General features: G+C 43.3%; 1 protein-coding gene across 1 annotated transcript in view; it reads left to right on the top strand.

The window, feature by feature from the left end:
• The window catches only part of LOC122555811 (parapinopsin-like), a 72,952-nt gene that overhangs the window by 21,750 nt on the left and 38,142 nt on the right, over positions 1-13,060 (top strand). The gene's annotated exons all lie outside the window — the stretch shown is intronic.

The raw sequence follows: 13,060 nt of genomic DNA, 5'->3' as shown, positions 1-13,060 counted from the left end.
ATTTAGATCAGGGAAGTAAATGCGATATCTCCAAGTTTGCAATCAATACGAAGCTGAATGGGAAGGTGAGTTGTGAGCAGGATGCTGGGATGCTTCCGTGTGATCTAGAGAAGTTGTGTGAATGAGCAAATACTCTATAGTTAAATTAATAATAGGCATAAATGTGAGGTTAGCTCATTTGGCTGATTTGTGACGCAGATTAATGGCAACAAGGTAGGTTAAATCTCCGCAATGACTGAGATTACCATGAAGGAGTGTCCTTCAAATTCCCCCCTTGCCTGAGGCATGGTGACCCTCAGGTTAAACCACCACCAGTCATCTCCCACCAGTGAGGGAGCAGCCCTGTTATCCTTTGAGACTTTGGCTACTTTACCTTTGATTGACCCTGAAACTGTGGATAAATTTTGTGTTTTTACTGTCATTTTCTTGGTAATAACTTTGACCAAACACTTTTCCATACACAAAGAAGCAGGTGTAAGTGCTTTTGTTTGCTTTATAACCTGATCAAATGATTGTGCTTAGGTTAAATATTCCCTGTCTTGTTCCTTGTCCATATCTAAATCCAGACTGTGCTCCATCAATTATACTTCAAATATGCTTTTATTTCGACTTTTCAAATCATTTTAATGAGATGACTCATTAAGCTTATCATTCTAAAATGGGTGCCCTTTAGGCTTCTTAGATTTCTTAACAAATGACATATGCCTCAAGTCTCTTGGTCTCTGTCCTTTACTACATATTTGATCACAAATTTCTATTATCACTTCTCATACTATTTCTCTGCAGGCTTTTAGATGTTCTAATGTTCTTCAGCTATGTCTTGAGTTTTCCCTGGGCACTTCATTTCAAATGATTTGTTGGCTCTGATATTATTATGTTCAGTGGAATGTACTTGGGGAAGGAATGATTTTGTGGTATTATTGCTCAACTGTTAGTCCAGAGACTCAGGTTAAAAGCATGTAAGTTAGCTCGCTGAGCTTGAAGGCTTGTTGTCAGACTTTTCGTCACCATGCTAGGTAACATCATCTGTGAGAGTCTCTGGTGAAGTGCTAGTGGTATGTCCCACCTCTTTATTTATAGGTCTTGGTTTCTAAAGGCGGGTGATGTCATTTCAGGTTCCTTTCTTCATCGGAAGGGAGATGGGCTCTAAATCAATATGTTTATTGATAGAGTTCCAGTTAAAATGTCACACCTCTAAGAATTCTCCTGCATGTCTTTGTTTCACCTGTCCTAGGATGTATGCGTTGTCCCAATCGAAGTGGTGTCCTTCTTTGTCTGTATGTATAGAAACTAGTGATAGTGTGTCATGTCTTTTGGTGGCCAATTGGTGTTCATGCATTCTGGTGGCAAATTCAATGCTAGTTTGTCCGACATAGTGTTTTTTACAGCTCTTGCATGGTATCTTTCAAATGAGGTTAATTCTGCTGGTCGTATCTAATGGATCCTTTATGTTCATTAGTGGTTGTTGATAGGTTTGTAGGCTATCATGATGCCAAGGGTTCTGAGTAGGCCAGAAGTAATTTCTGACATGTCTTTGGTGTAAGGTAATGGGGCTATAGTTTTTGGTGGCATTGTGTCTGCTTCTTTGGGTTTGTTTCTGAGGTGGATTGTATTTGTTGGGCACCCATTTATCTTGAAAATGTCGTATAGATATTTTTCTTCTGCCTTTTGTAGTTCTTGGGTGCTGCAGTATGATGTAGGTCATTGAAATAATGTCTTGATGCAGCTCCGTTTGTGGGTGTTGGGATGATTGCTTCTGAAGTTGAGTACTTGGTCTGTGTTTGTTGTTTTTCTGTAGACACTAGTTTAAAGCTCTCCATTCACTGTACGTTCAACTGTCACGTCCAGGAATGGGAGTCTGTTGGTCATTCTCCTCCTCGTTTGTGAATGTTATGCCTGTCAGGGTATTGTTGATGGTGTTCTATGTTTCCTCTAATTTGTTCTGTTTTGTGATGACAAAGGTGTCATATACATAGCGGACCAAAAATTTGGGTTGGACAGATGGGAGGGCAGCTTGTTCAAGTCTCTGCATTACTGCTTCTCTATCAGCCCTGATATTGGTTATCCCATAGGTGTTCTGTTGTCTTGTCTGTAGGTTTTGTTATTGAATGGGAAGTAGATGGGTGGTGAGGCAATGTTCTGGGAACCCGAGTTTAAATCCCACAATGGCAGATGGTGTAATTTGAACTCAGTAAAATCTGGAAATAAGAGTTTGATGATGACTGTGAATCCTTTGTTGATTGTTGGGGAAAAAAAAAACATCCGGTTTACTAGTGCCCTTTAGGGAAGGAATCTGGCATCCTTACCTGGTCTGGCCTAGATGTGACTCCAGACTCACAGCAATGTGGTTGACTCTTAACTGCCCTCTGGCAATTAGGGATTGCCCTCATCCTGTGAATGATTTAAAAAATCTCACATTGGCAGAATGTGACCAGTGATGCCCCATAAGGATATGTGTCAGGCTCTTAATTATTCACATTATTAACAACTTTGATAATGACATAAACAAAAGAATCATATATCCAAATTTGCTGATGACACAAAGTTAGGAGGGATGAGAGACAGTGTAGGTGACAGCGTAAAATTACAAAAGGATATTGACAGACTAAATGAATGGATAAAACTGTGGTAGAATGAAGTTCTGTAAGTAAGTCTGTAACTAAGTAAGTGTGAGGCTATCCATTTTTAATAAATATTTTTATTGAGAAGAAGATTTTAAATTTTTTACAAAAATATAAAATTACTACAATATAATAGAACAACCTTGCAATATAACAACAATAACAGTAAACAAATTACTACTCTACTCCACAAACAATTCAGGAGGAAATAAAGCTCTGCACAAACTACAATTCAATAAATAACTAAATCAAAACAAAAAGAAACTAAATTAAACCGAGCTGAACTAAAACAAATTAGATTAAATTACATTAAGTTACAACACTCAGCGCAATCCCACCAAAGCTCCCATCATCAGACGTTTCAGTAGGCATAACCGTATTTGTTCAGAATTCTTCCCCCAGAGGCCCCCGGGCCGCTAGACACAGCCCTCACAGCTATATAAAGGCCCTGACCAATATAGCCGACAGGTCTGTGCCTATGTGGTTCAAAAAGGGCTGCCACTTCCTATTTAAGAAGTTATGTTTTCTTATTCACCATGCTTGGAAGGAAGTCCAGGGGGATGTGCTCCATAACTAACCTACGCCACCAAGAGAGTCCTGGGGGATTTTCCGACACCAGCTCATCAGAATGTTCTTCCCGTGCACATCCAAAGAGGGGAGATCGGTGAACCCAAGAGGAGGGACACTGGATCTACTTTGACTTTGGTTCCCAAGACACCTTCCAAAGCACTCGCTATAGCACCCCAATGCCTATAAAGCTTGTGATATGACCACAAGCAATGAGTAAGAGTACCAACATCTATTTTACATTTGGGGATCACTAGGGACGCTCCTTTCTTAAATTTCACAAGCCTCTCCTGTGCCATATAAACCCTGTGGAGTACCTTCAATTGCATAGCCTGTGTCCTATTGCAAATCAAAATCTTCCTTGCATTCTCCCGAATATCCTCCCACTCCTCTAGTGAGATCTCCACCCCCAATTCCTGAGCCCAGATTCCACACAGCCACTCAATGTCCTTCAAGACGCTAACTCCTAATAAATGATAGAGGGTGCTGACTGAGAGAGGGCCCGTGGACCGAAGCACTCTCCTCTCCATATCCAACTTATAGGGGCTAACTGTTAATGTAGTCTTTTTCTGTATAAAGTCCCTAATCTGAAAGTAATGAAAGAGGTCCCTCCTAGATAGTTTATAATACTGGCTCAGCTGCTCGAAAGATGTCATGACCTCCATGTCAAATAAGTCTCCCAAACAGGAAACTCCTTTGGACACCCAGAGCCTAAAGTTGGAATCCATTGATCCTGGCTGGAATCCGACCAATCCTACTATGGGAATGAAAGGGGAAGTTGTTTGTAAATTGCCCTCCCTTTGTTGCATCATTCTCCATGCTTTAACCATGTTAAGGACAATCTGGTTTCTGCAATAGTTCGTAACAGTCCTCATTTTGTCCATGAACAACGGGTCAATGAGAGGACATTTGCCTGGGAGGCCTTGATGTCCAGCCAGATTGACCACAGGTCCTGGCAAGCCCAATCAGCCCAATAGGATAGTAGGGAACTGAGTTGATATTTCTTAAAGTCTGGAAAGTCCACAACCCTATCCCTGAGGAAGCTGCATTTTTGGCAAGCTTAATAAGAGGCCGCCTGTGACGCCAGATAAAAGAGCCGAGCCAACTGTTAGCCTCCGTAGCGCTTGCTCGGGCAGCATCAAAGGAAGCATTCGTATGGGGCATAATAAATGAGGAAGAACATTCATTTTAACCAGAGCTATTCTACCCAACCAGGATATTGGAAGATCCTCCCAGCACCAAAGGTCCTGTCTAATCTTCTCTAGCAACTGCACAAAGTTAGCTTTATATAATTGATTGGATTAGATTAGATTACTTACAGTGTGGAAACAGGCCCTTCAGCCCAACAAGTCCACACCGACTCTCCAAAGAGTAACCCACACAGACCCATTCCCCTACACCTAACACGATGGGCAATTTAACATGGCCAGTTCACCTAACCTGCACATTTTTTTGACTGTGGGAGGAAACCGGAGCACCCGGAGGAAACCCACGCAGACACAGGGAGAATGTGCAAACTCCACACAGACAGTTGCCTGAGGCAGGAATTGAACCCAGATCTCTGGTGCTGTGAGGCAGCAGTGCTAACCACTGTGCCACCGTGCTGCCCAATTGATCAAAGGCCGGAGTGAAAAAAATGCCTAAATACAGGAAATCTCCCTGTGACCACCTGAAAGGGAATCGGATTCCAGCCCCAAGCTCGGGTACTCTGATAAGACACCCAACAGGTATGGCCTCCAATTTCATAAAATTGATTTTATACCCCGAGAAAGAGCCAAATAAATTAACCACCTGTATTAAACAGGTCACAGATATCGTCAGGTTAGCTAGAAAGAGAAGAACGTCACCTGCATAATGGGCGATCTTATGCCTTCCTGATCCCACCTCCAGGGCAGTTATATTGGGGTCCTTCAGGATGGCCTCTGCCAACGGCTCAGTCACCAATGTAAATAGTAACCGTGAGAGGGGGCACCCCTATCGGCTGCCACTACCAATACTAAAATGGTCAGACTTCATACCATTAGCTTTAGGGTCGCTATGTAACATTGCCATCCAACTTGCGAAGACCTCTCCCAGACCAAACCGTTTGAGGACATAAACGAGGTATGGCCACTCCACCCAGTCATACGCTTTCTCTGCATCCAGGGAAACTACCAAGCCTGGAATCAACCCTTACTGGCTTACCTGAATCATATTTAGCTCTCTCCTAATATTATTAGAGGACCTGCGACACCTAATAAAACCTCTTTTACAATGAAGTGCAACACCTTCTCCAGCCTCAATGCCAGTATTTTTGACAAAATTGTGAAGTCCATGTTTAATAACGATATGGGTCTACACAAAGTGCAATCCTCTGGGGCTTTCCCTCTCTTGAGAATAAGAGAAATATTTGCTTCTCTCAGAGAGGATGGGAGATAGTCCTGACTTTACGAATAATTATACATATCCAACATTAGCGTGGCCAACATGTCTATGAACTCCTTATAAAACTCACTCCGAAATTCATCTGGGCCGGGTGCTTTACCACTGTGGAGCTGCCTCACCACCTCCTGTATCGCTTGGATTGTCAGAGCAGCATTCAGAAGAAACACCTGCTCTGAAGTTACATCTGGGAGGTCCAAATATTGTGTGCAATTCTGTTATCCTTCCTATCAGAAGGATGTTGTAAAACTTGAAAGGGTTCAGAAAAGATTTACAAGGATGTTGCCAAAGTTGGAGGATTTGAGCTACAGGGAGAGTCTCAATAGGCTGGGGCTGTTTTCCCTGAAGCATTAGAGGCTGAGGGGTGACCTCATAGTGGTTTACAAAATCATGAGGGACATGGATAGGATAAATAGACAAGGTCGTTTCCCTGGGGTTGGGGAATCCAGAACGAGAGGGCATAGGTTTAAGGTGAGAGGGGAAAGATATAAAAGAGACCTAAATGGCAACTTTTTCACGCAGAGGCTGGTGCGTGTGTGGAATGGGCTGCCAGAGGAAGTGGTGGAGGCTGGTACAATTGCAACATTTAAAAGACATCTGGATGGGTATATGAATGGGAAGGGTTTGGAGAGTTTTGGGCTGGCAAGTGGGACTAGATTGGTTTGGGATATCTGGTTGGCATGGACAAGTTGACCGAAGGAGCTGTTTCTGTGCTATATGTTTCTATGACACTATGACTCTAAAGGACTCCATCCTCACCAATTTGTCCTCACAGCCCTCTGACCGGTACAACTCAGAGTAGAACTTCCTGAATGCTGCATTAATCTTTTTGGGATCGCGGGTGATAATATCAGTACAGTCGCTAATGGATGTGATAGATTGAGGGGGGGGGGGGGGGGGGAGGGGGCACTCTTCTTTCGGGCCAAGTATGCCAGATACCCTACCCGGTTTATCACCATACTCGAATGACCTCTGTTTCACAAAGGAAATCTCCCTCTTTGCTGTCTGGTTGAGCGTAGTGTTCAGAACAGCCTGGAGTGCTTTAATCTGCTGCAACTTGGTTACAGACGGTCTGTCCAAATATGCTGTCTCGGCTGCCTTCAGCCGAGCCTTGAGCATACGCTGCTGTTCTCCCTTCTGCCACTTCCCGGTCGCCGAGTAAGAAATAATCAAATCCCTTGCCTAAGACTTGGCAGTCTTCCAGAGCACCGACTAATTATTGGCTGTACCCAAATTAATATCCCAAAACAAGTTTAATTCCCGTGAAAAATACTCAATGAACTTGCTCTCCTTCAGGAGGAAAGAATCCATTCACCAGTGCTGCGAGGCAGTTCCATCACCACCATCCTTAACCTCCATGTACACTGCCGCATGATCAGAAATGGCTATGTTCACAATTCTGCAGGATAGCACCGAATTCAAAGAGGCTGATGGGGCAAAAAACATGTCAATCCTAGTTTAGCACTTATGTGGGTTAGAAGAAAAGGTGAAGTCCCTACCGTCAGGATGAAGACATCTCCACACATCCACCAAGCCCAGCTCCCTGTTCAGGTCCACCAGCTGCTGGGATTGCGGGGAAATACTCGCGAGACCGCCAGGCATCCTATCCACCTCGGGGTCCATAAGTCAGTTAAAGTCTCCCCCTATAATTTTTTGCTGTGCTCCATGGGCCATCAGCCAGGAGACAGCATCATTAAAAATTTGATGGGATGTGCCAGGGGGCAATATACGTTCAAGATCCCATATTCCTCTCCATGTATTAAAGCTTTAAGGATCAGAAACCGTCTTCATTCGTCCTTAATTTGGTCTTACAGCTGAAATGGAAGGTTCCTCTGAATGAGTATAGCTACTCCTCTACTTTTTGAATTAAAGGATGAGAAAAGCACCCAGCCGAACCCTCCCTGCTGTAACTTTAAGTGCTCCTTATCAGTTAGATGTGTTTCTTGCAGCAATGCTACATTGACCCTTTCCTTTCTAAGGCTTGAAAGTATCTTTTTTCTCTTAATCGGTGAATGACTCCCCTTAATGTTCCAGGTGTACCATTTAAACAAACGGTTAGCCATAGTTATCCAAAACAGCCCGTGACCCCCCCCCCAGGAAGAAGAACCCCATTTATAGCACACCAGGTGAAAGCAGTAAACAGTTCATATAAACTTGAAAATCCAACTACAAAAACTATCATATCAAATTTTCTTAAAACAACTTCTACAATGCACCAACATATAACACAAATAAGAGGAGACTTCCCCCCCTTGCCCACAGGGGGTGCTCAGACTACCCACTAACCCCTCCATGGCTCCTTCTAGCTGAAGCCACGCCCCATACCCAGGCAAAACAAAGTACAAAAAAGTTACACACGTCTTCCAACAAGAAAATTAGAAGTCAGCATTCAACACATCCCATCCATATCTTGACCCTAAGCAGTCCTGATTTTAAAAAAAACCCCGCCCCCAACCCCCCACCCCATACTAAGAAAGAGAAATGAAAAGGGAATGATAGAAAAACAAAGGATAATGGGAGAGGAGAAAGAAGGGAGAGGAGAGACAAAGAAAGAGAAAAAAAGAGAAACCCTCCACATATTAAAAAGACAAAACTAGGCAAACTACAGAAAAAACAAAGTGAACACTATTGTCCATACTATTTGAGCCAGGCAGTCTACCTTAATGTGTCCAGGAAGTCCTTTGCCTTTTCTGATGCGTCAAAATTAAACACAGACCCTCCGCGGCTGAAATGTAATATTGCTGGATATCTTACAGAATACAGAATATTCAAGTCCCTCAGCCTCCTTTTTATCTCATCAAAGGCCTTCCTCTTATGAATCACAGCCACAGAAAAGTCTTGAAAGAACACAATTCTTGATCCTTTATATATCAGAGCCTGTGGATCCTTCACCACTGCTCATGAAGCTTCCAGTACTATTTGTTTGTCTCTGTAGTGCTGGAGTCTCACTAGGACCGGCAGGGGCGCTGGTCCAACCCGGGCCTGCGCACTTTGACCCGGTGGGCCCGCTTGACCTGCATCCGGCCCGTCCCAACTTCCCCCTTCTAAAATTGCGGGACCCATTGCTCCAACAAGCTCACTACCTAGCCTCCCTCTTCCCGCTTCCGACTGCCTCAATTTTCAAGATCGTCAACCTGCTCTACTAAGGCCTGTGCCTGCCATTCCAGGGCCTGGAACCGGCCCTCCAAAGTTTCCATCGCGATTTTGGAAGCCGCGGTCTGCTGCTCCACCTCCACAATGCGCTGCCCGAGACACTGGATCTCCTGGTAATGCTTCTGCAGCATGGCTGAGATCGGTTCCAGCCTGGTCCAGGTCTCCTCCATCGCTCAATTGAACTTCTCTCAGAGTTTGATGAACTCCGAGATCAGACTCTGCTGACAGGTAAGTCCCCAGGAAAGTTCGCGGAGGCCGACGCCACAGTCATGGGCTTGTCCGGTACTGCAGGGGAGTACACTGCTGGTTGCAATCCTCGCCGTCCTTTGCCCTTAGTCATTTTTGTTTCTGTGAAAAAAGCACTGAAACTAATAAACAGCAGTTCTAGGGGCCTAAAACCAGCGATTTGCACCACAATGGGTAAAAATGGAGGATAAATGCACCAGTTTGTCTGGGTTTTTGGGCAGAGCCCAGCAAGGCAGACCTACTGGATTGTCACCATCTTGGATCTCCTCGAGGCTATCCATTGTGGCCTGAAAAAGGATAGATTAGCGCATGTTCTTGATGGTATGAAGTTAAATACAATGGATGTCGAAAGATACCTGGGGTCCAGGTGCATAGATCTTTAAAATGTCACAAACTGGTGCATAAAATAAACAAGAAAGTTAATGGAATGCTGCCCTTTATATCTAGAGGACCAGAGTACAAGGATCCAGAAGTCATGCTATAGTTATACAAAACCCTAGTTAGACCTCATTTGGAGTACTGTGTGCAGATCTGGGTACCAGACTTCAGGAAGGATATATTCGGGGGACTGCAACACAGGTTCAAAAGAATGATACCTAGGGTTATGTTACGAGGACAATTTACACAAATTAGGCCTGTGTTCTCAAGAACAAGGAAGTTTAAGGTGTGATCTGATCTTCAAGAAAGTCTTCAAGATATTAAGGAAAAGAAAGGGTAGATAAAGATAAAAAATTTCCACTGTTCCAGAACTCAGGGGCATCGACTGAGAACTAGGACCAGACCACTCAGAAGAGATAGAGTCATAGAATCCCTACAGTGTGGAAACAGGCCATTTGGCCCAACAAGTCCATGTTAGGAAACATTTCAACTCACAAATGGCAGTAGATGTTTGGAACTTTCTTCCACAAATAGCAGTGAATACAAAATCAGTTGTCAATTTTAAATCTGAGACAGATAAATTCTTGTTAGGCAAAAGGTATTAATGGATATGGGTTTCACTCCTGATGAAGGGCTTATACCCGACAGGTCAACTCTCCTGCTACTTGCTTGCTGCCTGACCGGCTGTGCTTTTCCAGCACCGCACTCTTCGATATGGGCCAAAAGGCAGATATACGGAGTGAGAACACGATCAGCGAATGATTTACTGAATGATAGAATAGGCTTGAGGGGCTAAATGGCCTACTCCTGTTCCTTTGGCCAAAAGAGCTGAAATCCAAATGTAAAGTGAGAGTGACAGCCCTTGAGATTAAAGCTGCATTTGACTAAAGAGGATTGATGAGGGCAGAGTGGTAGATGTGATCTATATGGACTTCAGTAAGATGTTCGACAAAGTTCCCTATGGGAGATTGATTAACAAGACTAGATCTCACGGAATACAGGAACAACTAGCTGTATGGATACAGAACTTGCTCAAAGATAGAAGACAGAGGGTGGTGGTGGAGGGTTGTTTTTCAGACTGGAGGCATGTGACCAGTGGAGTGCCACAAGGATCGGTGCTGGGTCCTCTACTTTTTGTCATTTATATAAATGATTTGGATGCGAGCATAAGAGGTACAGTTAGTAAGTTTGCAGATGACACCAAAATTGGAGGTGTAGTGGATAGCGAAGAGGGTTACCTCAGATTACAACAGGATCTGGACCAGATGGGCCAATGGGCTGAGAAGTGGCAGATGGAGTTTAATTCAGATAGATAGGATAGTGAAGAAGGCGTTTGGTATGCTTTCCTTTATTGGTCAGAGTATTGAGTACAGGAGTTGGGAGGTCATGTTGCGGCTGTACAGGACATTGATTAGATTAGACTACTTACAGTGTGGAAACACGCCCTTCGGCCCAACAAGTCCACACCGACCCGCCACCCACCCATACCCTTATATTTATCCCTTACCTAACACTACGGGCAATTTAGCATGGCCAATTCACCTGACCCGCACATCTTTGGATTGTGGGTGGAAATCAGAGCACCCGGAGGAAACCCACGCAGACATGGGGAGAACGTGCAAACTCCACATAGTCAGTCGCCTGAGGCGGCAATTGAACCCGGGTCTCTGGCGCTGTGAGGCAGCAGTGCTAACCACTGTGCCACCGTGCCGCCCACCAAGGTTAGGCCACTGTTGGAATATTGCATGCAATTCTGATCTCCTTCCTATCGGAAAGATGTTGTGAAACTTGAAAGAGTTCACAAAAGATTTGCAGGGATGTTGCTAGGGTTGGAGGATTTGAGCTAGAGGGAGAGGCTGCACAGGCTGGGGCTGTTTTCCCTGGAGCATCGGAGGCTGAGGGGTGACCTTATAGAAGTTTACAAAATTATGAGGGGCATGGATAGGATAAATAGGCAAAGTTTTTTCCCTGGGGTCAGGGAGTCGAGAACTAGAGGGCACAGGTTTAGGGTGAGGGGGGAAAGATATAAAAGAGACCTAGGGGGCAACATTTTCACACAGAGGGTAGTGCGTGTATGGAATGAGCTGCCAGAGGAAATGGTGGAGACTGGTACAATTGCAACATTTAAAAGGCATTTGGATGGGTATATAAATAGGAAGGGTTTGGACCGAAGGGTTTCCATGCTGTACATCTCTATGACTCTATCAAGAAGCCCTAGTAAAACTGGTGTCAATGAGAACTGGGGGAAAATCTCTCCATTAGTTGGGGTCATACCATCACATAGGAAGTTAGGGGGCAGTCATCTCAACTCCAAGACATCAGGGTTGTGTCAAGGGTATTTTTGAGACATGTAAAGGGTGTTTGGGATTATGTTTCTGTGGATTTCAAAACTTTTAAATGCATATAATTTGAAACTAATTTGGTCTGTTCCAAGTTATTTTCATTTATTTTGCTTAATATTTCCATGCTATTTATTTTTATGACTCTATACTTTACCTTTATTGTTAATAATAAGTCTGCAACATTGCATTCCTATGTTTCAGTGAGAAACCATTTCGTTAAAACCTGAACAATACATGATCTTCAAACCATAATCTTCATCCTGGGATCTGACCTGTCCAGTAATACTATCAGCTGTGATCATAAGACTATCGACATTCTGTGTGTGACCATTGACCAGAAAGTGAACTGGAACAGATATATAAATACTATGGCTTTAAGGGCCAGTCAGAGGCTAGGAATCCTGCTGTGAGCAACTCACCTCTTAACCTCCCCAAAGCCTGTCCACCGTCAACAAGACATATATCATGACTGTGATAGAATACCTTCCATGAGATACCATGAGATACCCTCCTCCTGAAATAGGAACAATGAAATAGTTACATTTAATCAATCCCCAAAGATGAAAACTTGGTGACCATGTCTTAAAAGCACATAGGAATGGCAAACTAATTTGCGTAAATTCAACTCATTGAGCCACGAGGCTGAATTTATTAATAATGGTCAGTTCCTTGGTTAGGATTCAAAGCATTCAGTTATTTAACATGTACCTATGATGGAGTTAAAGCTTAGCAAATCAAACATCAGTGTTTACTTTAAAGAGCAGCAATACACCAAGGTATAATTTTAATTAATGATATATATAAAACTCTTTGATGTTGTTTTATCTCCTATGACTGGAGTAGTTATGTGTTAATTTTCATGCCTGCTTCTTAATTTATTATGTTAGCATCGAGTCTAGGAATCAGTCTCGTGTTAGATCAAGTTGTAAGTGAGAAATTAATACTACTGCAGCTCTTCTGTGTTATGCTGATCAAGTTATCCTCGTAACATAACTCCAGGTATCATTCTTTTGAACCTGTGTTGCAGTCCCCCGAATATATCCTTCCTGAAGTCTGGTACCCAGATCTGCACACAGTACTCCAAGTGGAATCTAATTTTAAAATTACTGCAGTATACCTAAGGAGCCTTCAGTTCTATTTACTTAAAGGATCACTATTTGTCTGTCTTGAGTACAGGATAATTTAAAAAGGAATTGTTTCGTTCAGTCTCCAGTATGATCTATTGGCATTCTGTCTATTTATACATCAATTGTGTTTGACCTGATAATGCACTATTTTCACCTTTCTATTTAATTACCATGCTAATATCATTCTAATTGTCAATCCAGAAAG

This window comes from Chiloscyllium plagiosum, chromosome 13 (genome assembly GCF_004010195.1).
Source record: "Chiloscyllium plagiosum isolate BGI_BamShark_2017 chromosome 13, ASM401019v2, whole genome shotgun sequence".
Lineage (NCBI taxonomy): Eukaryota > Metazoa > Chordata > Chondrichthyes > Orectolobiformes > Hemiscylliidae > Chiloscyllium > Chiloscyllium plagiosum.
Note: the sequence above shows the minus strand (reverse complement) of the source record. Positions and strands in the feature narration are given on the sequence as shown.